The 27,505-nt window shown below is 41.4% G+C and overlaps 1 long non-coding RNA gene across 3 annotated transcripts in view; it reads left to right on the top strand.

The window, feature by feature from the left end:
- The window catches only part of LOC135105131 (uncharacterized), a 184,502-nt gene that overhangs the window by 3,162 nt on the left and 153,835 nt on the right, over positions 1–27,505 (top strand). For 2 of the 3 annotated variants that reach the window (XR_010270717.1, XR_010270718.1), the window contains exon 2: positions 15,013–15,080. This is a non-coding gene — a long non-coding RNA (uncharacterized LOC135105131). Of the gene's footprint in view, positions 1–15,012; positions 15,081–18,531; positions 18,753–27,505 lie in introns of those variants that run through there. The other variant, XR_010270719.1, reaches the window with a different exon arrangement.

Genomic DNA, 27,505 nt, shown 5'->3' with positions numbered 1-27,505 from the left:
CTCCTTTTCCCCCTCCTCCTCCTCCTCCTTCACATCTTCACTACCCATATTCATATCCTCGTTTGTGTTTCAGCTCCCTTCCCTTCTTCCCCTCCTATCTTTCTCTATTCCATCATGTCTCATTTATCCTTCCGTTCCCGTTTCTCTCTTTTCTACTCACACACTACTGCCTTACTTCTTTCCTTGCCTTTCAGCCTCCCCCACTCCTCCTCCTCCTCCTCCTCCTCCTCCTCCTTGAATGCTCCTCCTCCTTACTGAGAGTGATGACCCGTTGCAATGAAAGAGGTGAGGAGGCCCCTGAATGTCTCTCGTTAGTTGATTTGGTTGCCAAGAATGACGTTGACACTTTCCTCCCTCCCTCCCGAGTCCCAAACACCTGTCTTAGCCCAGATGTTGAGGAGGAGGAGGATGAGGAGGAGGAGGAGGAGGTGGGGTGATTAATCTATTTGGCTTATACGAGTGTCTATTTTTTTGTTATTGTTTTTTTTTTTTTTTTTTTTTACTTCTGTTGCAAGCGGTGAGTCTTTCTGGCGTCAGTGGGAAATGGATGTTTAATGAAATGATGATGACTTTTCTCTGCCTGGTTTTAATTGATATGCGTTTTACTTCCTTCGTTCAAACTCGGCACATCAAGATCAGAGGCACGTTAGTCACCACTGCAAGTTACAGGTTATTAATTTTAAAGTACTCATAAACCATATTGATACTGTTAATTTGTCGTTCCTATTATAAAACGACCGTCAAAAGAAGGTCATTGCTCGCAAGTTTGTGTGTGTGTGTGTGTGTGTGTGTGTGTGTGTGTTGCACGGTACTAATTAGCGGGAATAATAACGATGTCAGGTTGATGTACTTCTTGTTAATGGCGGGGTGAGGAAGGGTGGTGTGGTGCGTTGGGTGAAGAAGGTTGTGGTGTGGTGTGTTGGATGTGGCGTGTGTGGTGTGGTATGAAGGTGTAGCAGCGCTGAGGTGCGGTAATCTTACGGAGCGGGGGGAGGGAAAGAGATGGGAGTATGGCCAGCACGGGTGTTGAAGAGGAAAGGGGAATGAAGAAATGTTTTAGTGGGAATGGAAGAGGAAGGAGATGGTGATGACGGGCACAGGAGAGAAAGGATGGGATGGTGTGAAGTGAAAGCTGAATTAAGTTTAAATTTTCCCCATATTGCTGCCACTCTCTCTCTCTCTCTCTCTCTCTCTCTCTCTCTCTCTCTCTCTCTCTCTCTCTCTCTCTCTCTCTCTCTCTCTCTCTCGAAGAATTGTTTGATTTTGTGTGGATCAGACATTTTTCTGTAATTTATTTGTTAGTTTTTCGACTTTTTTCCCCCACACCACGAAGCATCCTAATGACGCGCACACAAGGAGAGCTCATACAGACATGCATGAAAAGGTTTATAAGCGTTTCCTATATATACAGTATACTCCATCGATGAGTCGCACTGTATTCGCAGTGGAATGGCAATGCATTCGCAACGCACTCGGAGCACGTTTGCAGCACGTTCGCCAAGCATGAGAGTCGCCACACAGTTTGCAGCACAGTCGCCGGTCAGGAAGTCGCAGCAAAATCGCAGCGGAGTCGCCATCAAAATTCGCCTAAGTGTGAACGGGGTTTAGTGTTTATGGGCACACGGGTATACGCCGCGCTTGCGCAGCACGACTAACTTAGTGCCCGCAACGCTGGTATTGTCTAATATTTTCGTGGATGTTTCTGAGTTGAGGTGCCAGACTGACAATAGACAAGTCCGATCCGGGCGTCAACTGCTCTGGCACGCCGCTGACGAGAAATGTGTGGTGATAGAAACTGACTGTGGAGAGTGAGGGGGAAGGTGAACAGTGAAGTGCATTGTGGTGGTGGTGGTGGTGGTGAGGGTGAGGGTGGGAACGAATTAAAGAGGGCGTGAATATTGAGGCACATAGCAAAGGGAGGGTAAGTGTGATACAGAGGAAGGGAGGAAGAAAGAAAAGAGAGGTAAAGTCTGGTGTTCTTCAGGTTAATTATGGATATGAGGGGGCAAGGAATGGAGAGGAAGTTAATGAGGTGACCGTCCCCCGCCACCTGTCCTCATTACCCTGGCGTGCTTCGTGGCGTGGGAGTAACACCTTCCCCTATCTTTAATTACATGCCTCTAACTCTTACTTAAACGCCTCGGGTCAGCCACCGCTCCCAGGACTCCGTGAGGGACCTCCGGAACTGTGTCCTGCCGCTCTGGACGCCGCGGTCATTCCTCGCTAAAGAAGACGCCATTATGACCTTGTTACGCCTAAGTTTCAGTCAATCATTCCGTCAATCTGTCAGGACCTTCCATTCACCTCACGCACGCAACACAGGAAGGATAAGCAGCTCTTGTCTCGTAATAGTTAAATGGCTCATACAAGGAACAAGCTGCAGAGATAATCAGTCATTCAAGCTTCATTTTCACGTTTCTGTCATACATATACATACATACATACATATACATTGTCTGTATAGAACAAAGCGTGGCGTCACAGATCGGTTGCATTATCATTAGCTTATTATCAGTTTATAAGAGCCTACCACTTGATAAAAGGCTCCCGCAGAGGTTAGAGGGGGTCGGGGTGAAGCCAAATGCCACGCCACGCTAGTTTAAGACGTCTTGGTGTGGGGCTGTATTCTGAAACATTATGCCCCGGACCGTCACTATATTCAAAAGGTTCCAATTGAAGTTACATGGGTTTTTAAGGGTGATTTTACGGTTCTAGTGGCAGATTAACAGTATTTCTACAGTACTAACAGGAGAAATACTCTAGAAAACCCGGCTAATCATCTCTGCGGCTTTTGAAAATGATTGTGATGAGAGAGCAAAACATTTCTGAATATGGCCAGCGTGCAGGTGCCTACCAAGACTGTCTCGGCTTTCCGGCGCGATGTGATGTGGTGGAATGAGTTACGACACAATTTGCACCCAAAGCGGCACCGACACAGACAAAATCTCAGTACTTATCTTACTCAGCAGCATAAGGGAACATTCTGGGAACCATGAAATTCACTTACCTCAGAGGAAATGTGTTAGGAGGGACTGAATTAGTGGGAGGAAATGTCTTTTTTTTTTTTTTTGTGTGTGTGTAAGAATATTCTGTTCGTTAAAAAAAAATAAAATACTTCTAGGTAGATACAATAGCAGTGATGCACTTTTTTTTTAGTTTGCTTTCTGCTGAGGAGTGAATTGAGTATGCTGTATGATACTGCTTAAAAATACGCTTTCATTATTATGGAAAAAAAATAAATAAAAATAAATAAATAAATAAAAGAATAGAAAAAAACACGCGAGTCGGACACATGGAGCGGAGAGGACGTGATGTGACAACGATAACCTTCTTTTTTCTTCTTCTTGTTTTCTTGTTCTTGTTCTTGTCATCGTTCTTTCTTCAGCGGTAGTCTAAACTTTGGGAATGGATGCAGCCGTGACACATATACAGTGGCAGGTCAACAATCTAGTGGCGCAGCGCATTCACTTTGACTGTGTTCAGGGTTACCTTATCATTACCAAGTCCTCAACTAATATGATGTGCTGATAATTCAATTGACAGCGTTTGTAGGGAGACTCAACAAATCAGAGGGTATAAACAATGAGAAAAGCACAAAACACTAGAAATAGAGGCTGAAGGTTATTTGATGTCTAACCACGTCTGCGCGTATACTCGATAAATGAGAGGTTTTCAATAGAGAGATTTTAAACAGAGGTCTTCCCCACACGTGTGAACTTTCCACGCGTGCAGACATCCACCACGCAATCATCACCACCACCATCACCACTTCCCCGACCACCGCCACCTCTTCACCTCTCCGCCAGCTCTAACTGGTTACACATGCACGATTTATTTAGCAGTTCACGGCCTCGTTAGCGAAAGGCAACAACACTTAGGATGAATGGATGATCGAGTGCTTGTATGTGTGTGTGTGTGTGTGTGTGTGTGTGTGTGTGTGTGTGTGTGTGAGTCGGGTAGGGAGTGTGATGAAATGCCTAAATTAGAGAAAGTTACGTAGAATGTTGATTTGTGAATGAGTGATGAGTGTTTCAGAGAGAGAGAGAGAGAGAGAGAGAGAGAGAGAGAGAGAGAGAGAGAGAGAGAGAGAGAGAGAATTAGTGTCATGATCTCGTGGGAAAGTGTGAAGGTTTCCCAGCTGCAGCCTGAGGTTCTTTACATTCCATATCCTTTTTGGTGATGCCAATTAAACTTTTTATTCTTCTATTTGTTTATTATTTATAGTCAGCCTCTCTTGCACGTAAAAAAGAGCGAGAAAAAAAAGAAAAAGATAAAAACAATTAAATATTTACAATGTTTATTCTTATATTGCATCTGTGCTGGTTAATTTTCTAACTCTGAACCTCAGCATGTTTAAGTCTCACCCTGAACACAACTCGTGGGAAAGACAAGCTTCTCACCAACGAGATTCAGATTTTCTGTTTCGGAGAGGAACAGTTAAGTGACCCATCTTTCTATTTCAATCTTCATTCTGTTTATTCTTTTTAACCATTACCCAGCCCTCTGTACGCAAAATATAGATAAATAAGTAAATAAGAATAGTCAATTATTGCTCATCTTCTGTCCATTTTTTTTTTTTTTAATGTAGGAGGGGCACCGGGCAAGGGCAACAAAATTATAATAAAAAAAAAGGCCCGCTGAGGTGCCGGTCCCCGAACAGAGTCGAAAAACTGTCATCAGAAATTATTCTTGTATCTCTATGCTCTTTGATTCTCTTATTCTGAACTCACACACGTCTCTGCCTCATCGAACATCTTTCTATACCAGATTATAATATTATGTCAAGCTTTTATGTTCGTGCCTCGCCTGTTCGTTCCCACGTGTGCTTGTTCATTCTTCTCTTTCCTCCTCCTCCTCCTCCTCGCCTCTTCACGCATACAGGTCTAAGTGGCATCTCTGTCTTCGCCACGCCACCAGTAAGTCCTCGTGTCGCCGCCAGGGGGACAAGCACTCACAATGATTACTCTCCGTTTTGTTAGCATGACGAGCACGGGTCCTCCTCCTCCTCCTCCTCCTGTCCTCCCTCCTGTATTCTTCCTCTTACTCCTTCAAGTATCTCATTTTCTTCCGCCTCTTCCTCTTTCATTTCTTCAATTTCGTCTTCAGCGTTGGTAGTGATCTTTGCTCGTTCGTTTTATCTTCTATTCGTCTTCTTTCTCCTCTTCTTCTTCCTCTTCCTCTTCCTTTTCCGTATTTTGGGATTTTTTTAAAGTTAGCTAGGTTTGCTCTTCTTTTGTTTCATTTTCCTTCTTTCTCTTCATCGGCCTCCTCTTCTCTTCCTCCTCCTCCTCATCTTCCTTTTCTTCCTTGTCCTCGTTTGTCCTATTCCTCATCATTGCTCTTATCCTCCCCTTTCTCCTCTTCTTTCTCCACATCTGCTCCTTCACGTCTTCTTCCACCTTCGCAGTCTAGAAAGAGGACAAGACTCCTCCCAGCCCACCTATTTATGCTGCTCGCGAATAAGGCTGGCTCTTCCTCCTCCTCCTCCTCCTCCTCCTCCTCCTCCTCCATATTATTCTTAGTTGAGGTAGAGCGGGAAATAGAACGTCTCCCTTTCTTCCTCCTCTTTTATATTGCCTTCGTAAATGTCCGTGTGTGTGTGTGTGTGTGTGTGTGTGTGTGTGTGTGTGTGTGTGTGTGTGTGTGTGTGTGTGTGTGTGTGTGTGTGTGTGTGTGTGTGTGTGTGTGTGTGTGTGTGGAGAGCCAAGGATACGTTTATATGTGTTTCCTTTTCCCGATAGTTTTAATTTTATACCTAATTTCACCTCACAAAAAAGTTATACAAGATTTTTTTGTTTTTTTTGTATTTTTATCTATTTACTTGTATTTTCCTCCCGTCAGTTATTTAAGTGTGTCATTAGAGGAGTGTTTTGGTCGTATCTCGCCCTCTTTATCTTTCTTATCGCCTGTTAATGCTTGTAGTTTTCTTGCTGATTAGTTGGAGGAGAAAAAGCAATGCCACTTTTTTTTTTTTTTCTTTTTTAGAGAGAGAGAGAGAGATGAGAAGTGGTGATGACGGTGGTGGCTTGGTGGTGGTGGTGGTGGCGGTTGATAGTGATGGTGGTAGTTGTGGTGGTGTGTTTTCCTGGTAGTGGCGTACAAAAATATCATAACTGGAGAAAAAAAATGCCCTAAGAGTGATACAAATAGTCGCATAAAAGGGAGGACAAAGGGAGAAGAAAGGAAATGTGTATGCAAGTTGGGTATATTTTGTTTGGTGTTATTTGATCTATTCACGTATTTATTTTACTTTCATTTTCTCCATTATTTATCTGTTTGTGTATGTGCGTCCGTGTGTGTGTGTGTGTGTGTGTGTGTGTGTGTGTGTGTGTGTGTGTGTGTGTGTGTGTGTGTGTGTGTGTGTGTGTGTGTGTGTGTGTGTGTGTGTATAAACCCTTCTTCGAGCAAGTGAAAAACAAACAGAAAAAAAAAATGAAAACAAACAAACATCTCAACTCAAAATTTTCCGATATTCAGCAAAACTTTCACAATTTCCACATCAGCTTCTAAAAATACGACCTAACAACCACAGACGCTCTTAACCTTAATCACCCTGACCTCAGAAGCCCACAGGAGCGTCTGGCCCTCGTCACTCGGCCACTCGTCACCTTCCCGTCGGCCTCAGTAATGCTTATCCCCCTCCTTGCGGAAATGAACAGCGAAGAAAATGTCTCTTACGCCCTGATGCCTGAAACCTCACATCCCTTCCTACCAGCCCTCTACCGGGGATCTGCGCGCCCCCCCTAAGCCAGACCTCCCACTATTCCCCTTTGTTATTTAAATTCATGCGTCTTACATTCTTAATTTTGTTTCTGAATAATATTGAAATGTAATTAGCTAGCGTTTTCATCCAAGGGGTAGGTTAGGTTAGATTAGCTTTGATTAGGTTAGGTTTATTTAAGTTAGGCTAGGTTGGGTTAGGTTTAGGTGCATTTAGTTTATTGATTTTACTACTGATATCTTCATTGTGTAGATCATTATTCGAAAAAAAAGAAAAAGAAACAATATTTTGCAGAGAAATAAGCAGTTAGTGTTTATAAATTAGTAAGATAAGGTTATTTCCATAATCCCCTGTGATCTTTCTGACGTAATTCCCTTTATTTATATCCCATTCCTGTTTTCTTTCATCCAATTTTATCGTTTATGTACCGTTTGGCTCGTAATCTTCCTCACTTCCACTTCTTTACTGTTCCTTCAGATTCGTATCATGTTATCGATCCCCTCCCTCTCTCTTCCACTCTTTACATTCCCTTGGTCACCTACTGCCAGGCGCCTCACGGGAAATACTCTGTGGCTGACGTGTTCGTGGCGGCAGTGTCAATTTCCCGCCTGAAACTCCCCGCCTGACGCCGCTTCGGGATGTCTTTAGGAAGTTTTTACACCGCAAGATTCAGGTCAGCCTCGTAATGGTAAGCCCTCCCTGTGGCTGCTTTACTATATTCGTGGCTTTTTTCTGGTTCTTTTTGCAGTATTTATTAATTTTCCTATTTTTTTTTTCATAATGATCCTCTTTTTTTTTTTGCGATATTATTTTTTTTATTTTACATTATTCATATTTTTTTTTATTTCATGATTTCATTTATTTATTGTCTATCGATATATCTAGCTATCTGTATATCTATCTGTCTTATCTATTTATTTACTTATCCATTTATTTATTTATATGCTTACTTATTATTATCTTCTTACCGTCTTCCACGAATCTATGGTTAATTTCTCACACACATACGAGTACACACACATAGAGAGAGAGAGAGAGAGAGAGAGAGAGAGAGAGAGAGAGAGAGAGAGAGAGAGAGAGAGAGAGAGAGAGAGTTAAAATTCATAAAGGTTTGCCGAGGACGCTAAAATTCATAAGGGTTTGGTGGGGACGCTTGCGAAAAAAAAAAAAAAAAAAAAATCGTTTACCAAGAAGAGGAAAGAGGTGACCATCAGAGTGACAGCTTCCGTGGCTCCTGCTGTGTGAATATTTTGCTCACTTCCGCGAACCGAGTGAAGTGTAGGGAGGGTCATGGAAGGAGGTAGAGAGTGTATGTACGTACGTGTGTCAGCGTAACAAGTGATGGATTGAAACAGGTAAGTTTTTTTTTTTTTCTCTCTCTCTCTTCGTGGTGGGTGGTTTGTTGTTGTTGTGGTGGTGGTGGTGGTAGTGGTGGTGGTGGTGGTAGTACTGTTGCCGCTAATCTTCATAATTTCGTTCATCTTCTTCTTTTTCTTTTCATTATTATTATTATTATTATTATTATTATTATTATTATTATTATTATTATTATTATTATTATTATTATTACCATTATTATTATTATTATTATCATTACTGTTATTATTATTATCCTCATCATCACTTCTATTTAATCATTACCACCGTCATCATCATCACAACCACCACAACCACCACCACCACCACCATCACAACCACCATCACCACCACAGCCACCACCACCACCACCACTACCATCACCAGCACCATCACTATCACTGTCCCCGGAAGCTTGGGTGTTAAGCAGAGGATTCTGGGAAAAATGAATAATGAAGTAATGATGAGCAGTTGGGTTAATAGGTGTTCAATTAGCGGCAAGGTGTGTCAGGTGAATTCCGCGTATAGGTTCATGATCATCTCGGCAACAAGGCGTCGTGTTGTGGGCCTTGTAGAGAGGGAGACATTGGGGCAGAAGGTAAGGGTTTCGTTAATCAATTGCAGGTAAGCTGGGCGAGTCAAGGTGAGGGAGTAAAGGTGGGAAAGATTATCATTTTCATTATCATTATTAGCATTCTTTTTTCCTTCTTTTCCTTCTTCTTCCTTCATCATTCATCTTCTTTATACTCTTTCTCCTCTTTTTCCTGTTTTTTTTTTCTTCCTTCTCTTTCTCCTCCTTTTTCTTCTTCATTCTGTGTCATCTTCTCCCTTTTCTTTATTCTCCTCTTCCTTCTTCTCCTTTTTCTCCTCTCTTCTTTTTTTTCTTTTCTATTTTCTCTTCTTCCTTCTTTCTCCTCCTTCTTTCTCCTCTTCCTTATTCTTGTTCTTGTTCTTATTCTTGTTTTTTTGTTCTTATCCATCTTATTCCTGTTTTTGTTCTTCTTGTTGACGTTCTTGTTCTTTCACTTCCATCTTCTCTCTCGTCTTCCTCCTTTTTTTTTCATCTTCCTCCTCCTCCTCCTCTTCCTCCCCTCGCAACCTTGCTGATTTTCGAGGTAATCACGCGGGCCACAAGCTTCCAGGAACACGAGATATGCAGCCTTGCCCTCCGTGTGAAAAAAAAAGCATATGAAATGGTTTGCAAGGTGAAATTTTTCCGGGTGCTTAGTGTGTGTGTGTGTGTGTGTGTGTGTGTGTGTGTGTGTGTGTGTGTGTGTGTGTGTGTGTGTGTGTGTGTGTGTGTGTGTGTGTGTGTGTGTGTGTCCCTCCCTCTCTCCCTCTCTCTCTGAAACAGTCTGCCTAACTTTTTTTTTTTTATTTGAAGATAAGAAGAATAAGAGAAGAAAATAAAGAAGGGAAAGGAGATGAAGAAAAGGAAAGAAAGAGAAGAAGAAGAAGTAGAAGAAGAAGAAGAAGAAGAAGAAGAAGAAGAAGAAGAAGAAAACAAGGAAAACTAAAATATAGACGGAAGAGGAAGAGAAAGACACCATACTAACAGAGAGAGAGAGAGAGAGAGAGAGAGAGAGAGAGAGAGAGAGAGAGAGAGGGAGAGAGAGGAGAGAGAGAGAGAGAGAGAGAGAGAACCACGACGACGAAGGGGGAAAAAAAAAGATGTGGATAAACTTGAACCCTGACCCGGAAGCAGCACATTTCTGGGAAGTAAAAATGGCATTGCTTCTGTGTTCAGTAGAAGGGAAGCGATCTTGCAACACTACGAGACTAATACAGCGCCGAGTCCCTTGACCTGACAGAGAGAGAGAGAGAGAGAGAGAGAGAGAGAGAGAGAGAGAGAGAGAGAGAGAGAGAGAGAGAGAGAGAGAGAGAGAGAGAGATCAGAGTTTATTTTTCTTTGTATCTCTAGATTACTTCAGATTACTTCCTTCACTTGCCTCTTCTTGACTGAAACTTCTGAATGATCTCTCTCTCTCTCTCTCTCTCTCTCTCTCTCCTCTCTCTCTCTTCTCTCTCTCTCTCTCTCTCTCTTCTCTCTCTCTCTCTCTCTCTCGTACGATCACAGATTTGCTCACGAGTAAATTTAATCTTCTTGCGGTAATCACGACTGTTATTGTGGGAATGCTGGGAATGTTCTTGGAATGGCGGATTATTACGAGACTCTGGTTAACTGCACTTGTTGGTTTTGTTAGTAATGGTGGGTAGTGGGGTGGTAGTAGTAGTAGTAGCAGTAATAGTAGTAGTAGTAGTAGTAGTAGTAGTGGATGTGATTTATAGTGGTAGTAGTTTTGTGGTGGTAGTTGTAGAGGAATGAGTAGTAGTAGTAGTAGTAATAGTAGTAGTAGTGAATGTAAGTAATAGATAAAGGCTTCCTCCTGTACTGAGATCCTCCTGTATTCTCTCTCTCTCTCTCTCTCTCTCTCTCTCTCTCTCTCTCTCTCTCTCTCTCTCTCTCTCTCTCTCTCTCTCTCTCTCTCTCTCTCTCTCTCTCTCTCTCTCTCTCATGCTCATTTCAGTCTTCTTCACCTTTTCTTAACTCATATCCTACGTCCTCCTACCTTCCTTCATCCTCCTCCTTCCCTTCCCCCTCCTCCTCATCCTTCTCCTTCTACATCATTTTTCTTCGTATCTTCTCTCCTCCCAGCTCTGCCTTTCAGCTGAGTCCCATATGAAAGTATTTCCTCGCTGGCTGTCTTCTTCAAACTCTCATTCCGAGTTGCCCGCCAGAAATAAGACCAAGGAAAAGAAAAAAATGAAAAAGAAGTGGAAGTGAACGAAGCACCTCAAACCACTTCGCAGCCTTCCCAGTATGCTTCGTGTTCTTGCAGGTGAAAGGCCATTACTCTGAACGATCCTTTGTGATGTTTTAGTTTTTTTTTTTGAAGATGGCATTTTGACTTTTCTTCTTATTGTTTTTTTTTTCCTGTGCGGTTGTTGAGTTTTGTGAAATGTTTGGTTATTTTTCTCTATTTAATGTTGTCCGGTTTGGTCTTATTCTCGTGGTGGTGGTGGTGGTGGTGGTGGTGGTGGAGAAGGAAGAGGAGCAAGCGGTGAGGTTATAGTGGTGGTTGTGGTAATAGTGGTGGTGGTGGTGGAGAAGAAGGAGAAGAAGAAGAAGAAGAGGAGGAGCAAGCGGTGAGGTTACGGTGGGGAGGCAGCAGGTGTGAAGATCATGAACCTGGAAATTAAAAAAATGTGATGGAGAGAAAGAGAGACATAAGAAATAAAAAGAAGGAAAAGAACTGGTGAACTTGGAGTAAAGGAGTGGAGGAAGGTGTATTAAGTGGAGGTGAAAGAGTTGGCGTGTGTGTGTGTGTGTGTGTGTGTGTGTGTGTGTGTGTGTGTGTGTGTGTGTGTGTGTGTGTGTGTGTTGTCAATCTCTTTCCCTCAAAACACACGGACACATTTGCCGATTTTCATGCGTTATTCCATCCGAACGCTTTATTTTTCCGTACGTTTCCTTCTATATTTGTTCCATCATCATTTATTTCACACTTTATCGGTTACATTCCCTTCCTGCGCATTGCCCCTCCTCCTCCTCCTCCTCCTCTTGCTCCTCCTCCTCTTGCTCCTCCTCCTTTTCATCATACAATAACTCATACTTAAAAAAAAAAAGAAAACAGACCAAAATAAGCAAAAGTTGACGAAGGAAAGGATTAGATCAGAGAAGCTTATCCTGGTGTATTTTGTGAACGTAGTAAGTGATAGAGGCTCCCACGGCTCCTCCTCCCACGCGTCGGGCAGGGTGGCAGGAAATTGGAGCTGAACAGACATTTGAACTAACTCACGGTGGGAGAGAGAAAAAATAACAGGAACTTCAAATATTGGCTTGTTTCTTTCTCTTTGCGATTTGATTATAGAAGCAGGCTGAAATTCGTCTCTATTGTCTGATTTCTATTTTTTTTTATACGATTTTTTTTTAGTTAGTTAAGAGATAGAAGGAGATTTAGTGGTTTATAAAGGGAGAATCTTCTAGAATACGTACTACACTTAGAAAACCACATACGGATGAACTGAAATAGCTAAAAGAGTAAAGAATTCAGCCATAATATCCTTAAATACGTAATACTGTACTTGCGAACTACGTATGGAAGAACTGAAATGATTAAGAAAGTTAAGAAATACATCATAATGTCCACCAAAAAAAAAACACAATCTCTCTCTCTCTCTCTCTCTCTCTCTCTCTCTCTCTCTCTCTCTCTCTCTCTCTCTCTCTCTCTCTCTCTCTCTCTCTCTCTCTCTCTCTCTCTCTCTCTCTCTCTCTCTCTCTCTCTCTCTCTCTCTGTCTGTCTGTCTGTCAGTGATCTTGAATTTTTCTTCGCCTTTACTTAGAAACGAACCTTTTCAGAAATGTTGACCTCTTTTCTTGTTAAATTTTCACGGATATTCCTCACATTCAGAAAGAGAGAGAGAGAGAGAGAGAGAGAGAGAGAGAGAGAGAGAGAGAGAGAGAGAGAGAGAGAGAGAGAGAGAGAGAGAGAGAGAGAGAGAGAGAGAGAGAGAGAGAGAGAGAGAGAGAGAGAGACCTGAATCACCCGACTGATCCCCCCAAGCATCAGAAGGCGACCTATTTCTCGCCGCGAGTTTAGCAGCTCTCCTAACAGTAATCCGAGGAGGAGGAGGAGGAGGAGGAGAAAGAGAAGGAGGAGGATGTTTAAAGGGGTCTTGGCGTGGCGGTCATCACCATCTATCCAGCCATCCACCCACTCATCCACGCCCTCAGCCTCCCATCCACATACCAATCCATCCATACACCAATGATTTCGTAATTTGCTTGAATTAAAACTCTTTAATATAGAGAGGATTTAGTTTTAGCTCCCCCCCCAAAAATTCTTGTATTATATTTGCAGGTCGCACGTTAATATAACCCCCAAAGTAATTAAGGAAATATAATTCAGAAAGTATAACCAAGAAAATATATTCTAGAAAGTAATCCAGAAAATAATCCAGAAAATAATCAAGAAAATAAACCGATTTAATTTATTGTGCGATACGATTCTGACGAGTGCCACATGAAAGCCCTTTTGAGTGACCCCTCCTCCTCCTCCTCCTCCTCCTCCTCCTCCTCCTCCTCCTCCTCCTCCTCCTCCTCCTCCTCCTCCTCCTCCTCCTCCTCCTCCTCCTCCTCCTCCTCCTCCTCCTCCTCCTCCTCCTCGATATAAGGCCAAGATGTCTTGCTAATAACTCCCACGGTTAAGCTTGGTTGGTCTTGTACATCTGAGACGTATTTTTTTCTTTATCTGTTTATCTAATTATCTCTGTACTTGTAGGTATGTTTGTGTGTCTATTTATGCACTATTATTTATATATTCATCTATCTATTCTTTGTGTATAACTTTTTCATTATCTCTATTTATATATTGATTTATTTATTCATTTACTTTAGGTCTCATTATCTCGTTTTTATTTTTAGTGCATTTGAGACTTTTTTTTTCCATCGTATTCTTAACCAACCTCTATTGCATTATCAGTGATGTACAAAACCACGCACGCAAGAAATGAGACTGGCGAGCTACAGAGGCGATCAGTAATGAATGGATATGGTACGTACGCGGAGGAGAGGCGCGGGTAAATGAAATGCGATGGGAGACATACGTAGAGTTTTGCAAGTCTTCGTGACCATCAGAGTACGAAGGAAAGTTCAATGTATCTTAATGTTGTTCAAAGTTTCTCGTCTTCAATAGGTGTTTTCTGTGTGTGTGTGTGTGTGTGTGTGTGTGTGTGTGTGTGTGTGTGTGTGTGTGTGTGTGTGTGTGTGTGTGTGTGTGTGTGTGTGTGTGTGTACTCGTGTGTGCGTCTCAGTTCTGTTTATTTGTGAATGTTTCAGAAAAAAAAAAGATGAAGATTCCGCGTGGCAGGATATTGTGTTGTCACTTGAAGGGGCGACTTTATCAGCTCTCTCTCTCTCTCTCTCTCTCTCTCTCTCTCTCTCTCTCTCTCTCTCTCTCTCTCTCTCTCTCTCTCTCTCTCTCTCTCTCTCTCTCTCTCTCTCTCTCTCTCTCTTGTTCGTCTACAGTTGAGATGCAAAACACGCAAAGGAAAGATCAGGATATGTTTCGAAAGGTTGCAGAGAGAGAGAGAGAGAGAGAGAGAGAGAGAGAGAGAGAGAGAGAGAGAGAGAGAGAGAGAGAGAGAGAGAGAGAGAGAGAGAGAGAGAGAGAGAGAGAGAGAGAGAGAAGAAAAGTAACTCGTGAAAACAAAGTGTCACGTGCCTTTTTTTTATCCTTCCCTCTCCTTCTCCCTCTCCCTTTCCCTCTCTCTTTCTGTCTTCCTCTCACGACAGTTCTTTACCGTCTCTTGTCACATGTCGAAGGCTGAGAGAGAGAGAAAACCTTCGTGGAATTAGTGATGAATCTCTCTCTCTCTCTCTCTCTCTCTCTCTCTCTCTCTCTCTCTCTCTCTCTCTCTCTCTCTCTCTCTCTCTCTCTCTCTCTCTCTCTCTCTCTCTCTCTCTCTCTCGAAATACTGTTCCGGCGTGAGAGAGGTTTGGTGAAGTAATGACCTTGTTCTGTCAATGTTGCTGTGCTTCGCTAATGGGCGTTTCTAGGGAGCCCCGTGTTGTAATGATTTTTTGTGTTGTGGTGGTGGTGGTGGTAGTGGTAGTAGTAGTGGTAGTAGTAGTGATAGTGGTAGTAGTTATGATAGTAGCAGTAGTAGTAGTAGTAGTAGTTGTTGTTGTTGTTGTTGTAGTAGTAGTAGTAGTAGTTGTTGTTGTTTTGTTGTTGTTGTAGTAATAGTAGTAGTAGTTGTTGTTGTTGTTGTTGCTTCTGTTAATATGTTACAATAACAACAGTAGCATTAACAGCATTAACAAAACAAATTGCAATAACAATCCCAGATACACTTAAAACATCCAAAAACACCCCCTTTACATCACTTACATAATACCACAACACAATAATAATTATTCTTTTCCCTTCTAGACGATCGTTCCCAAGAAGCTCATCTGACGTCTCTGGTCCCCCTCAATCCCCTCGTTCCTGGAGGCAGCGTGAGTACAGCATTTTATACCTGTGTTTGTCGTTGCTTCCTTACAGAACTCAGTGATAAAAAAGATAATGTCGATGATGGTGGTTTTTTTGTGACCATCAGAGTACGAAGGAAGTCCAGTGAGTCTTAACATTGCTAAACGTTTCTGGTGAGAGAGAGAGAGAGAGAGAGAGAGAGAGAGAGAGAGAGAGAGAGAGAGAGAGAGGAGGAAGAAAGGAAGGGTAAGATATGGCAAGATAGGATAGGGAAGAGTAGGAAAGGGAAGGAAACTGATGGAATGGGTTGAAATGGAAGGAAAAGAAAGGACGGGAAAAGGAAGGAAAGAAAAGAATGGAATATAACGAAAGGGAAAGAAAGAAAAAAAGGACAAGAAAGGAAAAAGAAAAGAATAGGATTGGAATGAAAGGCAAGGAAAGAGAAGGTAAAGGGAAGAAGGACAAGATGAGAAAGAAAAGAAAAAAAATATGTGAAAAAAACAAACGAAAGGAAAGGAAACGTTAAGATAAAGAAGAAAATACGTATAATTATTCAATATCAAGAAAAAAAATCAAATAGAAAGGATGAGAAAGAATAAGAAAAAAAAGTAAAGGAAGCGAAGAATTCTTAATGGTCTGTCTTGACTCAATCACTCCTCCATTTCTATAACCCTCGCCAATCCAGCGCCAAACATGTAGCCATCCCGTTATTAGCCCGAGTGGAGGTGGTGTGTCTCCCTCTTTCCCCTAAATGGCAATAAGTCCTGTTTTGTGTTTCGATTCTATTCGTTCTATGTCCTTCTTGGAAACTCCGAGGAAGATATTTATCACTCTACGCTGCTCCAATTTCCCTTCCTCTCTCTCTCTCTCTCTCTCTCTCTCTCTCTCTCTCTCTCTCTCTCTCTCTCTCTCTCTCTCTCTCTCTCTCTCTCTCTCTCTCTCCCCCTTTCTTTCTTCCTTCCTCTGTGTCCGTCTTCCCTCCTTCTGTTCCTCCTCATTCGTATGCCTTTCTTCTCTTCTTCCTTCTCTCCTCGTTTTCTTTCTCCTTCGTTGTTGGTTTTTGTATCTTTTATAATTTCTTACGTTTTATATTAGGTAGAGTAGGTGATCACTTAATGTCCCTAATTGCCAACAAGTCTTCTTCTGTTTGTTCTTCCGTTTGTAATTTTCTTTATGCTTTTCTTCCTCTTCTTTCTCCTCCTTCCTCAAACTTCATCATATCTACCTTTCTCTTTGTGTTCGTCTTCCTTGTCTTCTTTTTGTTCCTCCTCATAGCTCATTCTACTTCCTCTTCCCTCATATCTCCTCCTCCTCCTCCTCCTCCTCCTCCTTTTCCCTCATATCTCCTCCTTTCCTCTCCATCCTCTCTGACCTTCCTCACGAACACTTCCTGCACCTTCGTGTCAGCATCACCCTTCACTACCACTCCTATTCCACTCACTCCTCTCCCTCCCGCTTTCTTCTCTCCACCTCAATAACTTATCGGCATGCAGGACGCTCCCCTCTCCCTCTCCCTCTCCCCACCAATGCTCTGCCACGCCCTTCATCACACGGGGCCATAAATCGAGGACCGACACTAGGTTAATCCCGGCCCGCCCCAAGCCGTCCCCGCCTCTCCACGCACGCTTCCCTGCCAGCCTCTCTTCTCCGTTTTCTTCTTGAGTGGCTGAGTTTGAGTCGAGAAGCGCGGTTTGGTTGGCTGGGAAAAGGTGATACATTCAGTTTCAGACTCTTTATTCCTCCAGAAGTGGTTAATTAATTACAATAATCACGTCTTTGTTATGTATATCAGCCATGGAGCTATAGAGGTTTTATCACTTGTATTACGTGAAATAAATGATAGAAACATCAGTACGTCAATCGGATAAGAAGAAGAGCTGCCATAAGGCTAAAATAAAGTTATGTAAAGAAGTTGTATTGTCTAAAATCAATAATAGAATGATGTACATGTAATCTTAATATATTCGCGTCAGTTTACGAGCTGTCATGAAACTAAAAGCACATTGAAACCTAAATAGAAAAAAAAAAAAAAACTTGAAGACGTAATATGTAGAGCTATCTTGTAAATGTCCATATGTAGGCTTCATCCATAGAAACTAACACCATGTAGATTCCACCAAGAACACTTCACCTAACCTAACCCAACCTAATCTAAACTAATGAAGCCTATCATAATCTTCCCAATCTAGCCTAATATACCCTAACATTATCTCCCCAAACTAACCTAACCCTAAAGCCTCACATTATCACCCAATCTAACCTAACAGAACCTAACATAATCTCCCCAAACTAACTAGCGTAACAAAACCCAACATACTTTTATCATGGAGGAGAATGACTTTGGGGAGGAAGTCTTGTGGGGGAGACTGTTGTAGGGTAAGTGTGCCTTCTGGAGCTAATGTCCGCACGCGCGCTGGCCATACGGGGAGAGGAGACGAAGGGAGAGTGCTGCTAATTACAGAGGAGTGCATTTTGATCAGTCTGGCTGGGAGAGCGTCTGGAAGGGCGGCGGTAATCGAGGGAGTGATTCAAGAGAGAGAGTGCCTGACAGGGGGAAGTAAAGTGGTGTTAGGGGAAACACAGATTGCGCTGACGACTTACAAAGGATGGTAAACAGTAACACACCTTTAGATCAAGTTAATTAGGTACACTAACTCTACACTAACTGCCTGAAGGAGAGGAGGAATAAAATCATGCAGTAAACGGCTCTTTGTCTTAACTACATGTCCCCCAAAATTTATCTTAGTGGCTTGGGATAGCTTGGTCCCGAGGTGTTAGGCAATGTGCTGTATCTACTGATTACTTACATAGGAGTATGAAGGATAAAAAACAAGAACAAGCCTCTAAATCAAGTTAATTAGGGTCACTACTCTGCACTAACGATATAGAAGGTGGAATGCAAGTAATATTCTTTGTAGATGAAGCCCGCTGCAAATACCAAGTGGAAGTAATAACATTTAGTTATAGAATGTGCAGAGATGTGCAAGCGAACTTAGAGGCTAGAGTTAAAAGTAACACTTTAATAAAAATCTATGTAATGGGTGATAAACGTATGTAATAAGCAGTAAATATGAACACACACACACCTTATTCTACGAGTTTCGGTATTCGCTATTGAGTTAAACTAAAATTTGAATTACGTGTAAGTGGTGATTAATTAAAGGAGGGAAGGAGAGAACTATACCGTGGATAAAGCGTTGGGGGGGAGAAATAGGAGTGAAGGAGGGAGGGAGGGGGAGAGGGAAACGGCAGCCCAACAATACAACATTTAAAGCAATATTTCATGATTTGTTATCCCTAAAACAATTAACTGTATATAAGAATTCGTATATTTAACTACTGAGGCGTATGTTAAGATGCATGGGATTGAAATTATGAAGGGAATTAAAAGTAACATGGCACCTCGTTAATGTATTACTCCGCCAGCAGAAAACGTGACGTCACGATTGGCGCCAAAACACAGTAGTCGCCACAAGTGGTGCGCGGGAGGTGACAAACACATCGCTCTCCCTCACTACGACTATTTTCAAAGGCCACAGAGAGGGTTATAAGGGTTCTCAAGAGTGTTTCTTCTGCAAATAGTGTAAATATGTCAATAGAATCATAGAAGAACTCTTGAAAACTAGTGGAACTTCAACTAGAGCCTTTGAAAGCAATGGAGGTGTGGCTCAGAAGTGTTCCGGAATAAGGGCCTGAATGTAAGTACGTACATAATATTTCGTGTGTGAGAGAGAGAGAGAGAGAGAGAGAGAGAGAGAGAGAGAGAGAGAGAGAGAGAGAGAGAGAGAGAGAGAGAGAGAGAGAGAATACCTCGTCTTTGTGGCAGTGGAAATTGGTAATGTTCTACGGCCGTTGTTGTGTTGACTGTTGTGTTTCTGTGAGTTGTGGGAGGCGTGTGGCGGTGAGTGCAGGTATGAGAGGTGAGGTGTGGTGGGAATGAAGTGCCAGGAAGCAGCGAGCGGCGGTGTGTGGCCTGGCAGGGTGATAAATGACCAGATTAGAGAGATGATGCAGGGAAACAGATGTGGTTTGTCAGAGATGGCGGGTCAGGGAGTGATGGATTCGCCCAGGTCATGTGGAAAGAGTGAAGGTGTGTGAATGTAATACTGAATGATTAAGGTAGATTTTAAAGGAACTTGGAGATATAAAGTGCGGTGTAAAATGTTGGATTGGAAAGAACGGACGAGGGTGGACGTGATATTGAATGATTAAGGTAAAAAGTAAAAATGCAGAACCACCGCTTCCATTCCTTTCACATAATATCTTTCCCCAACCTCGACAAACTTATGGGGCACGTTGGGAAAGTGGGGTTTTTGGGAGGGGAAGCCAAATTACAGAAAAAAACCCCAAGAAAGTTGCTAGAGAGAGAGAGAGAGAGAGAGAGAGAGAGAGAGAGAGAGAGAAAAGAAAGGCTGATTAACTTAATTTCTCAACAACAATGGATGAAATGGCGCCGTTAAGATGGAAACATTTGTCTCACGAAGCCTTAGTGCTAAAAAAAAAGTAAGAAAATAAATGGACAAGTAAATGAGTAAAAAATGAAAGCCATGTGAGGGACTGAGATGAACTGAATGAAATTTAGTAGAAAGAAAATCTTAATGGTATAACGGGGGACAGAGAGAGAGAGAGAGAGAGAGAGAGAGAGAGAGAGAGAGAGAGAGAGAGAGAGAGAGAGAGAGAGAGAGAGAGAGAGAGAGAGAGAGAGACTTTTGTGTGTCGTAACGAACCAGTCTTACTATAATTAAACTGGAAACAATGGGAAGATTAATGCGTGGAGGGATTTTGTGATGACTGAAAACTTACGAGGCAGTCTTTGTTATTAGGATGCAGACGGTGATGGAGTGGAGGCTGAAGGGAAGGTTGTGACGATGAAACAATGATAACAATAAGAAATATACAAAGTTACCTGTAGGAGCTGTGTAGACTTAAGCTTATAATGTGTATGGGTAGGAAGTATGCGAAAGGAGTTATTAGTGTTATGGTTAATTATACTCAAAGAAAAGTAAGAGACATGCAAATCACGTGCTGTAGATCTAAGGTTACAATGCATATAGATACGAAATATTGAAATGCGCTTCCAGACGTATAAAAAAGAAAAGAAAAAAGAAAGAAAAGAAAAGAAAAACAAAGGAAAATGTTATAGTGATTAATACTTAAAAAAAAAAAAATTAAAATTAAACCAGGAAACATATAGGAAGTGTGCAATAAAAGGCCTCCAATAAATTAAGTGGCTCTCTCACAACAGCGGATGTCGACAAATTTCGCCGAAAATTCTGTTTACCTTTTCTGACGGGCTGCATTTTTCGGATCGCATTTTTGGGGTCTGGCAAATTTGTAGAATTAATCTTTCGAGGCACCACTCCTCATGTGCTGGAAAGGGACGGTGCAGAACAAATGTGTCACCAGAAGTGTGAAGAATTAGTGTGAATAAGTAATATTGGTGTACTGCAAACACTTAAGATTATTGTGCAAATTTGTCGTTGTCCCTTTTTTCGTAAATAATAGTTGGCATCGACGAGAAAAGCGAGAAGGTGATGATGAAGAAGAAAAAAAGGAGAAGAAGAAGGAGAAGGGGAAGAAAAAAAAGAAGAAAAAGGGAGGAGGAGGAGGGAGAAGAGGGAGGAGGAGGAGGAAGAGGAGGAAGAAAAAAAGAACAGCAAGAACAAGAACAACAACAACAACAACAACAACAACAACAACAACAGAACATATGAAGTCACTAACGATAAGGTAAAGCAAAACAAAGAAAACAATTACTTTTAATCACACAGAGAAAGCCAGAGGACTAGAAAACCGCCCCCCCCATCTCTTTGTCACCCCAGTCACTTTGTACCGCGCAACACAGAGGGACCGCAACAAGCAATACAGTGATGCAGTAACAAGAGTGGCGGTGATAATGGCAGCAGTATTTCCCCAGTGGCCCAGCAGAACACTGCATTATGGTGCACTGATTCCGCCATTACTTTCCACTCACCGCAAACACATCACGCTGGCCGCCACGAACTGGTTGGGTGGTGGGCCTTATTAACATTATTATTTGATTATTTAGTTATTCATTTCTCTGTTTATGTATGGTGATGGTGATTACTACTACTACTACTACTACTACTACTACTACTACTACTACTACTACCACTAAGTTCTTTTTCATATTGCTATTAGTATATGTATTTATTTTCCATTAAAAGAACCATTGCCTGAGAATAAAAAAAAATTAACCCAATCTTATGAGAGAGAGAGAGAGAGAGAGAGAGAGAGAGAGAGAGAGAGAGAGAGAGAGAGAGAGAGAGAGAGAGAATAATTGGATATTTTGTAGGTGAATGGTATTTAAATCTTATGTAAACAGCACGTGCCATAGGTGTGTGTGTGTGTGTGTGTGTGTGTGTGTGTGTGTGTGTGTGTGTGTGTGTGTGTGTGTGTGTCCGTATATCTGTGCGTGCTTAGACATAAATTCGCCTCTTGTATATGTGTGTATACTTGTGATCTTTTAAGTATTTTCAAGCCTTTTTTATCTTCCCTGCATTTATTCCTGTCTGTGTGTCTGTCCTTCTGTCCGTTTGTCCGTCTGTCTGTGCGCCTGTCTCGTCTACTCATCTAGTTGTGTGTTTTTAAATGGTGCCTGTTACTCGTTTTTCTCCTTCTCCCCCTCCTCTTCTTTTCCTCCTCCTCCTCCTCCTCCTCCACCTCCTCTTTCTCCTTCTCCTCCTCCTCCTCCTCCTCCTCCTCCTCCTCCTCCTCCTCCTCCTCCTCCTCCTCCTCCTCCTCCTCCTCCTCCTCCTCCTCCTCCTCCTTCTTCTTCTTCTTCTTCTTCTTCTTCTTCTTCTTCTTCTTCTTCTTCTTCTTCTTCTTCTTCTTCTTCTTCTTCTTCTTCTTCTTCTTCTTCTTCTTCTTCTTCTTCTTCTTCTTCTTCTTCTTCTTCTTCTTCTTCTTCTTCTTCTTCTTCTTCTTCTTCTTCTTCTTCTTCTTCTTCTTCTTCTTCTTCTTCTTCTTCTTCTTCTTCTTCTTCTTCTTCTTCTTCTTCTTCTTCTTCTTCTTCTTCTCCTCCTCCTTTTCCTTCTTCTTTTCTTTTTCCTTTTCCTTTTCCTTCTCTTTCTCTTCTTTTTCTTCTCCTTTTCATTTTCCTTTTTATCTTCTTCTTCTTCTTCTTCTTCTTCTTCTTCTTCTTCTTCTTCTTCTTCTTCTTCTTCTTCTTCTTCTTCTTCTTCTTCTTCTTCTTCTTCTTCTTCTTCTTCTTCTTCTTCTTCTTCTTCTTCTTCTTCTTCTTCTTCTTCTTCTTCTTTTCTTTTTCCTTTTCCTTTTCCTTCTCTCTTCTTTTTCTTCTTCTCCTTTTCATTTTCATTTTTATCTTCTTCTTCTTCTTCTTCTTCTTCTTCTTCTTCTTCTTCTTCTTCTTCTTCTTCTTCTTCTTCTTCTTCTTCTTCTTCTTCTTCTTCTTTTCTTTTTCCTTTTCCTTTTCCTTCTCTCTTCTTTTTCTTCTTCTCCTTTTCATTTTCATTTTTATCTTCTTCTTCTTCTTCTTCTTCTTCTTCTTCTTCTTCTTCTTCTTCTTCTTCTTCTTCTTCTTCTTCTTCTTCTTCTTCTTCTTCTTCTTCTTCTTCTTCTTCTTCTTCTTCTTCTTCTTCTTCTTCTTCTTCTTCTTCTTCTTCTTCTTCTTCTTCTTCTTCTTCTTCTTCTTCTTCTTCTTCTTCTTCTTCTTCTTCTTCTTCTTCTTCTTCTTCTTCTTCTTCTTCTTCTTTTTCCTTTTCCTTTTCCTTCTCTCTCTTCTTTTTCTTCTTCTCCTTTTCATTTTCATTTTTATCTTCTTCTTCTTCTTCTTCTTCTTCTTCTTCTTCTTCTTCTTCTTCTTCTTCTTCTTCTTCTTCTTCTTCTTCTTCTTCTTCTTCTTCTTCTTCTTCTTCTTCTTCTTCTTCTTCTTCTTCTTCTTCTTCTTCTTCTTCTTCTTCTTCTTCTTCTTCCTCCTCTTTTTCCTCTTCCTTTTCCTCCTCATCCTCTTCCTCCTCTTTTTCCTCTTCTGTTTCCTCCTCTTTTTCCTCTTCCTTTTCCTACTCCTCCTCTTTTCCCTATTCTGGCAAAACTTATCGACATGTTTGAGTCACCACGAGAGAGAGAGAGAGAGAGAGAGAGAGAGAGAGAGAGAGAGAGAGAGAGAGAGAGAGAGAGAGAGAGAGGACTTTAGTATTGGGTTTCGATGGCGCTGGCACCCTCCTGCAGGCGCCTCTTCTTTACGAGCCTGACCTGGTGGTTTCCTTCGAGTGCTGGGAGAGGGGAGGAGTGTGGGTGAGGAGGAGGAGGAGAAGGAGGAAGAAGAGGGGGGGCTATAGGTACAGAGATGTGTAGGGAAGAGATAAAAGGAGGAAGAGGAGGTGGAGGAGACACAAAGACGATTACAGATAGAGAGAAGAGGTAGAGAGAAGGAAGGAGTAAAGAAAGGATGCAAAGAATGAATGCAGAAGAATGGAGGAAGAGAGAAAGGAGGTCAAGGAGAAGATGGAAGGGAAGGGTACAAAAGCAGGTGAAAAAGAGGAATGGGGGGATGGGTTAGAGAGAGGAGTGATGAGAAAAGGAGTGGAAGGGAAGGAATGAAGGGGACTGGTAGAGGACTGCATGGAATGGGTACAAAAAATAAATGCTGAGAAGAGATGAAAGCGAAGTAGTGAAGGGAACTGTTAAAGAGAAAACATGAATGGGAAGAATACAGAGAAGTAGTGCAGTGAAGGGATAAAGAAAATGAGATATAGAAAAAGGAAGGAGAGAAGGAAATTGATAAACGGGAGACGTGGTGAAGGGAAAACTGCAAAGTAAGGGAAGGGAAATTGCAGGGAAGGGGAAGAGGGAACGCTGGCAGGGAAAGGGAAGGGGAAAAAGGGTTACCGTGCTTTGTGGCGAAGCTGTGGCGTGTTTGTGGGGGAGGCTGTGGCACTGTGGCAGATAATGGTGCTGGTGTGGCTGGGAGTGCTACACGAGGGGCGGCGCGGGAGGGGAGTGGCACTGTGAGGCATTAGAGAGGGCAAACTGGAGGCAGTGAGGACTGGTGTAGTGGTGTATGTGGGAGGAGGAGCGAAGGGAAGCGACGTGACAGCCAAGACTCACCAAAAATCACTGTTTTGTTGTTAAACATCTTGGTCTGACTGAAAACTTGTTAGACTCGTGTTTTCATTCCTTCTTTTTACCTTTTTATACAAGAAGAGCTCTAGCTAAGGGCAGCAAAACCTATAAAAGAGAAAGAAAAAGAAAGAAAAGACACACTAAAACCGACTAAACCAGACAATTCAAGGGGAAGACCAAAATCACCTTGAAACTTCCCTTTTGAGAGAGTCTGTGTCTTCAAACTGTCTTCTTTACCGAATGTCCAGCCAGAGGTTTAATCTTTCGCCGCTGGTCACTTCAAGGACGATTCATCTCCCTCCCAGATCAATCCCCAGTGGTCCCATGATGGTCCAAAAGGGCGGGAGAGGGATATTACACTGGGATCAAACGTGGGTCAGTAGGGGCAAGGGAAGAGGGATTGGTTTGGGGTGGAAATAGTATCGTACGGCGCCGTGATGAGGTGTAAGGGATGAAATATGGACAGGTACTAATTGATGCTGGAGGAATAAAGGTAATAGTAATAATAATAATAATTCATAATAATTTTAGTTTATTTGTCAAGATTACAAGTATATGTACAGATATAACACAATATAAAGACTTTGTGTATAATTATAACAGGTAACTATTTCATTAAAAGGCTAAAGTTGTGATAAAAGAAAATAAATAAAAATGTTTACCCTTAAATGATAAATAATAGGAAGCTGAAATGAAGATAAAAAAAAAGTAACAGAAGGAGTCTTGCAGGTTAATTTAAAAAGTGGTGCACGTGTCTTTTTGGTTCTTACCTGTTAATTCTTATATCGGTTAATGGCGGGGAGCAGGTAGTCATTAATTAATTCTTATATCGGTTAATGGCGGGGAGCAGGTAGTCATTAATTATTCCGATTGCTTTTTCTCTTTTTATCTTCCCGTACATGGACAAGAGAAGAGAATTTAGCATTAATATATCGAAATAAAACCAGTATGTTCAGAGTCACCCTCGTTTTCTTCTTCCCTTTTGCTTCTCGTTTTCTATTTTGCTGCATTGGTGGTGGAAACTTCTGAAGGCGCAGTTATTTTATATATTTTTTTCTTTATCTATGTATCCCTTCATTTTCTTTACTTCTTTATCTGTTTATCTATATTTTGTTTTACTATTACTCACTGCAAGCTTCTGCCTTTCACGCTCACAGGTACAAAGATGGCTGCTCGAGTTTAAGATAAGGAATGTTGCGTCCTGAATCTCTCGCTTCTTTCCTTGCGTGATCTGTTCCGGTAACTCATTTGCGTTAATTTGTATTCATCAGTCTGTTCATCTTTGTCTCCTCCATTGATCCATTTTTCTCGTTTGCTGCTTCCTTTGCACATTATTATTCCATTGCATCACTTTATTTCGTACGTACCTTCATTCTATATTCCCTGTTACCCCTTCACATATTATATTATCTTATTATTATTATTATTTTTTTTTATCCTGTCATCTGTTTGTTCCTGTCTTTCGCTTATTCTTTCTTTTACTCATTGCTTATTTTCTTCCTTCATTGATTTCCTATCCATTTCATTCCTTCATGCACTGATTTTTCACTTTATTCCTACTCCATTTCATTCCTTCCTTCCTTCATTCATATTATCCCTTTACACGTTAATTCTCTAACTCCATTTCCTTCATTCACAAATTCATTCTTCATTCCGCTCGTTAATATAGCCAATCAGCTTAATTCCTTCCCTTCTTTCTTATTCAGGTGTCCTTCACTAATTCTTCATCCCATTCTTTCCTTCACACGCACTCTCTACTTCATTGCATCCACATATTCCTTTGCTTCCCATCTTCTCTAGTTCAGTATCTTTCTTTTCACTGTTCTTTTTTATTTTATTTTATTTATTTATTTCTTTTTTTTTGTCTTGTCTCCGTCCGTGCATTCATTTACACTTTCGATTCCTTCGCATATTCATTCTCTCCACATTTCTTGATTCCCCATCTTCTTAATCCTCCACTTTTTTTTTTACCTCTATTTTTTTTTTTTTTACCTTCCATTTATACTTTATTTTCACCCTATTCCTTTCTTCACACATTCAATTTCACTGTATTCCATCGCAAACTCCTTCGCTTCCTAGCTTCTTCGGTCTTTTTTTTTTTTTTTCTTGTTCACCTGCAGTGTTCCATTTTCTTTGAGGCAGCGGCGAGACAGTCAGTGCGTGTAATTTTCCGCTAATTGTTTATTACGAGGCACATTAGCGGTGGGGCGGCGCGTGTAAACACCCTCCGCAACTCCGCGTCTCTCACACACCTGGCGGGAATTAACCTGTCGAATTACTGGGGCGGGGAATTACATACAGGTGGCGGTTAATTATTTGCTGGCAATCGGAAAGAAATAAATAAATTGATGTGAAGCGGAAGGAATTAATACACTTTTGATATTTTCTTTTATTTATTTGATATTTTTTTTGTGCCAATTGGAAAAGAGAAATTAATTACTATAAAGTTGAAGAAGAAAGTGAATGTGAGTTGTTTTCATTAGCAAAAGCCACTACGTTAAGATGGAGAGTTGACTACAATTTCTTTTCTACTTGGTAACTGGAAAAATAAAACCGATTTAAAGTGAGAGAAGTAGAAATAAGTACGATAAATTATTATTATTATTTATCTTTTTTTTCTAGAAATTACTACAGTTTAAGAATATGAAAAGATAGTGGTGCTTTCATATTTTTAATTATGTTTTGAATTTAGAATGCTGTGTGTGTGTGTGTTCCCTGTTCATTCTGTTTCATTTACTCCTAAAACGCTTAATCTAATAGTGGTGAAGTAAGGAAAGTAGGAAAGAATCTCTCTCTCTCTCTCTCTCTCTCTCTCTCTCTCTCTCTCTCTCTCTCTCTCTCTCTCTCTCTCTCTCTCTCTCTCTCTCTCTCTCTCTCTCTCTCTCTCTCTCTCTCTCTCTCTCTCTCTCTCTCTCTCTCTCTCTCTCTCTCTCTCTCTCTCTCTCTCTCTCTCTCTCTCTCTCTCTCTCTCTCTCTCTCTCTCTCTCTCTCTTTGTTTACCATCCAGCTCACATATCTTTCCCATTGTGGTAGGAATGTTTCTTAATGTCAGAACTTACTACCTGTACACACTCTCTCCTCCATGCTCTCTCCTTCCTCTCCTCCCTCTCCTCCCTCTTAAGGTCTACCTCATACGTCACCCTCCACTGAGCATTTATCTCCTCTTCCTGTTCCTCTTCTTCTTCCTCCTCTTCCTGCTCCTTCTTCTCCTCTTTGTGGTTCCCTCATTATCCTTCTTAATGAGTTTGTGTCTCTTATCCATCTCCTGTGTCTCTTATTCATCTCCTTTCTAATTCTTCTCCTCTTCTTCTTTGTTAATTTCTTCTTTCTTTTTTCTTTCTTCTTT

Source organism: Scylla paramamosain, chromosome 11, assembly GCF_035594125.1.
Source record: "Scylla paramamosain isolate STU-SP2022 chromosome 11, ASM3559412v1, whole genome shotgun sequence".
Taxonomy (NCBI): domain Eukaryota; kingdom Metazoa; phylum Arthropoda; class Malacostraca; order Decapoda; family Portunidae; genus Scylla; species Scylla paramamosain.
Note: the sequence above shows the minus strand (reverse complement) of the source record. Positions and strands in the feature narration are given on the sequence as shown.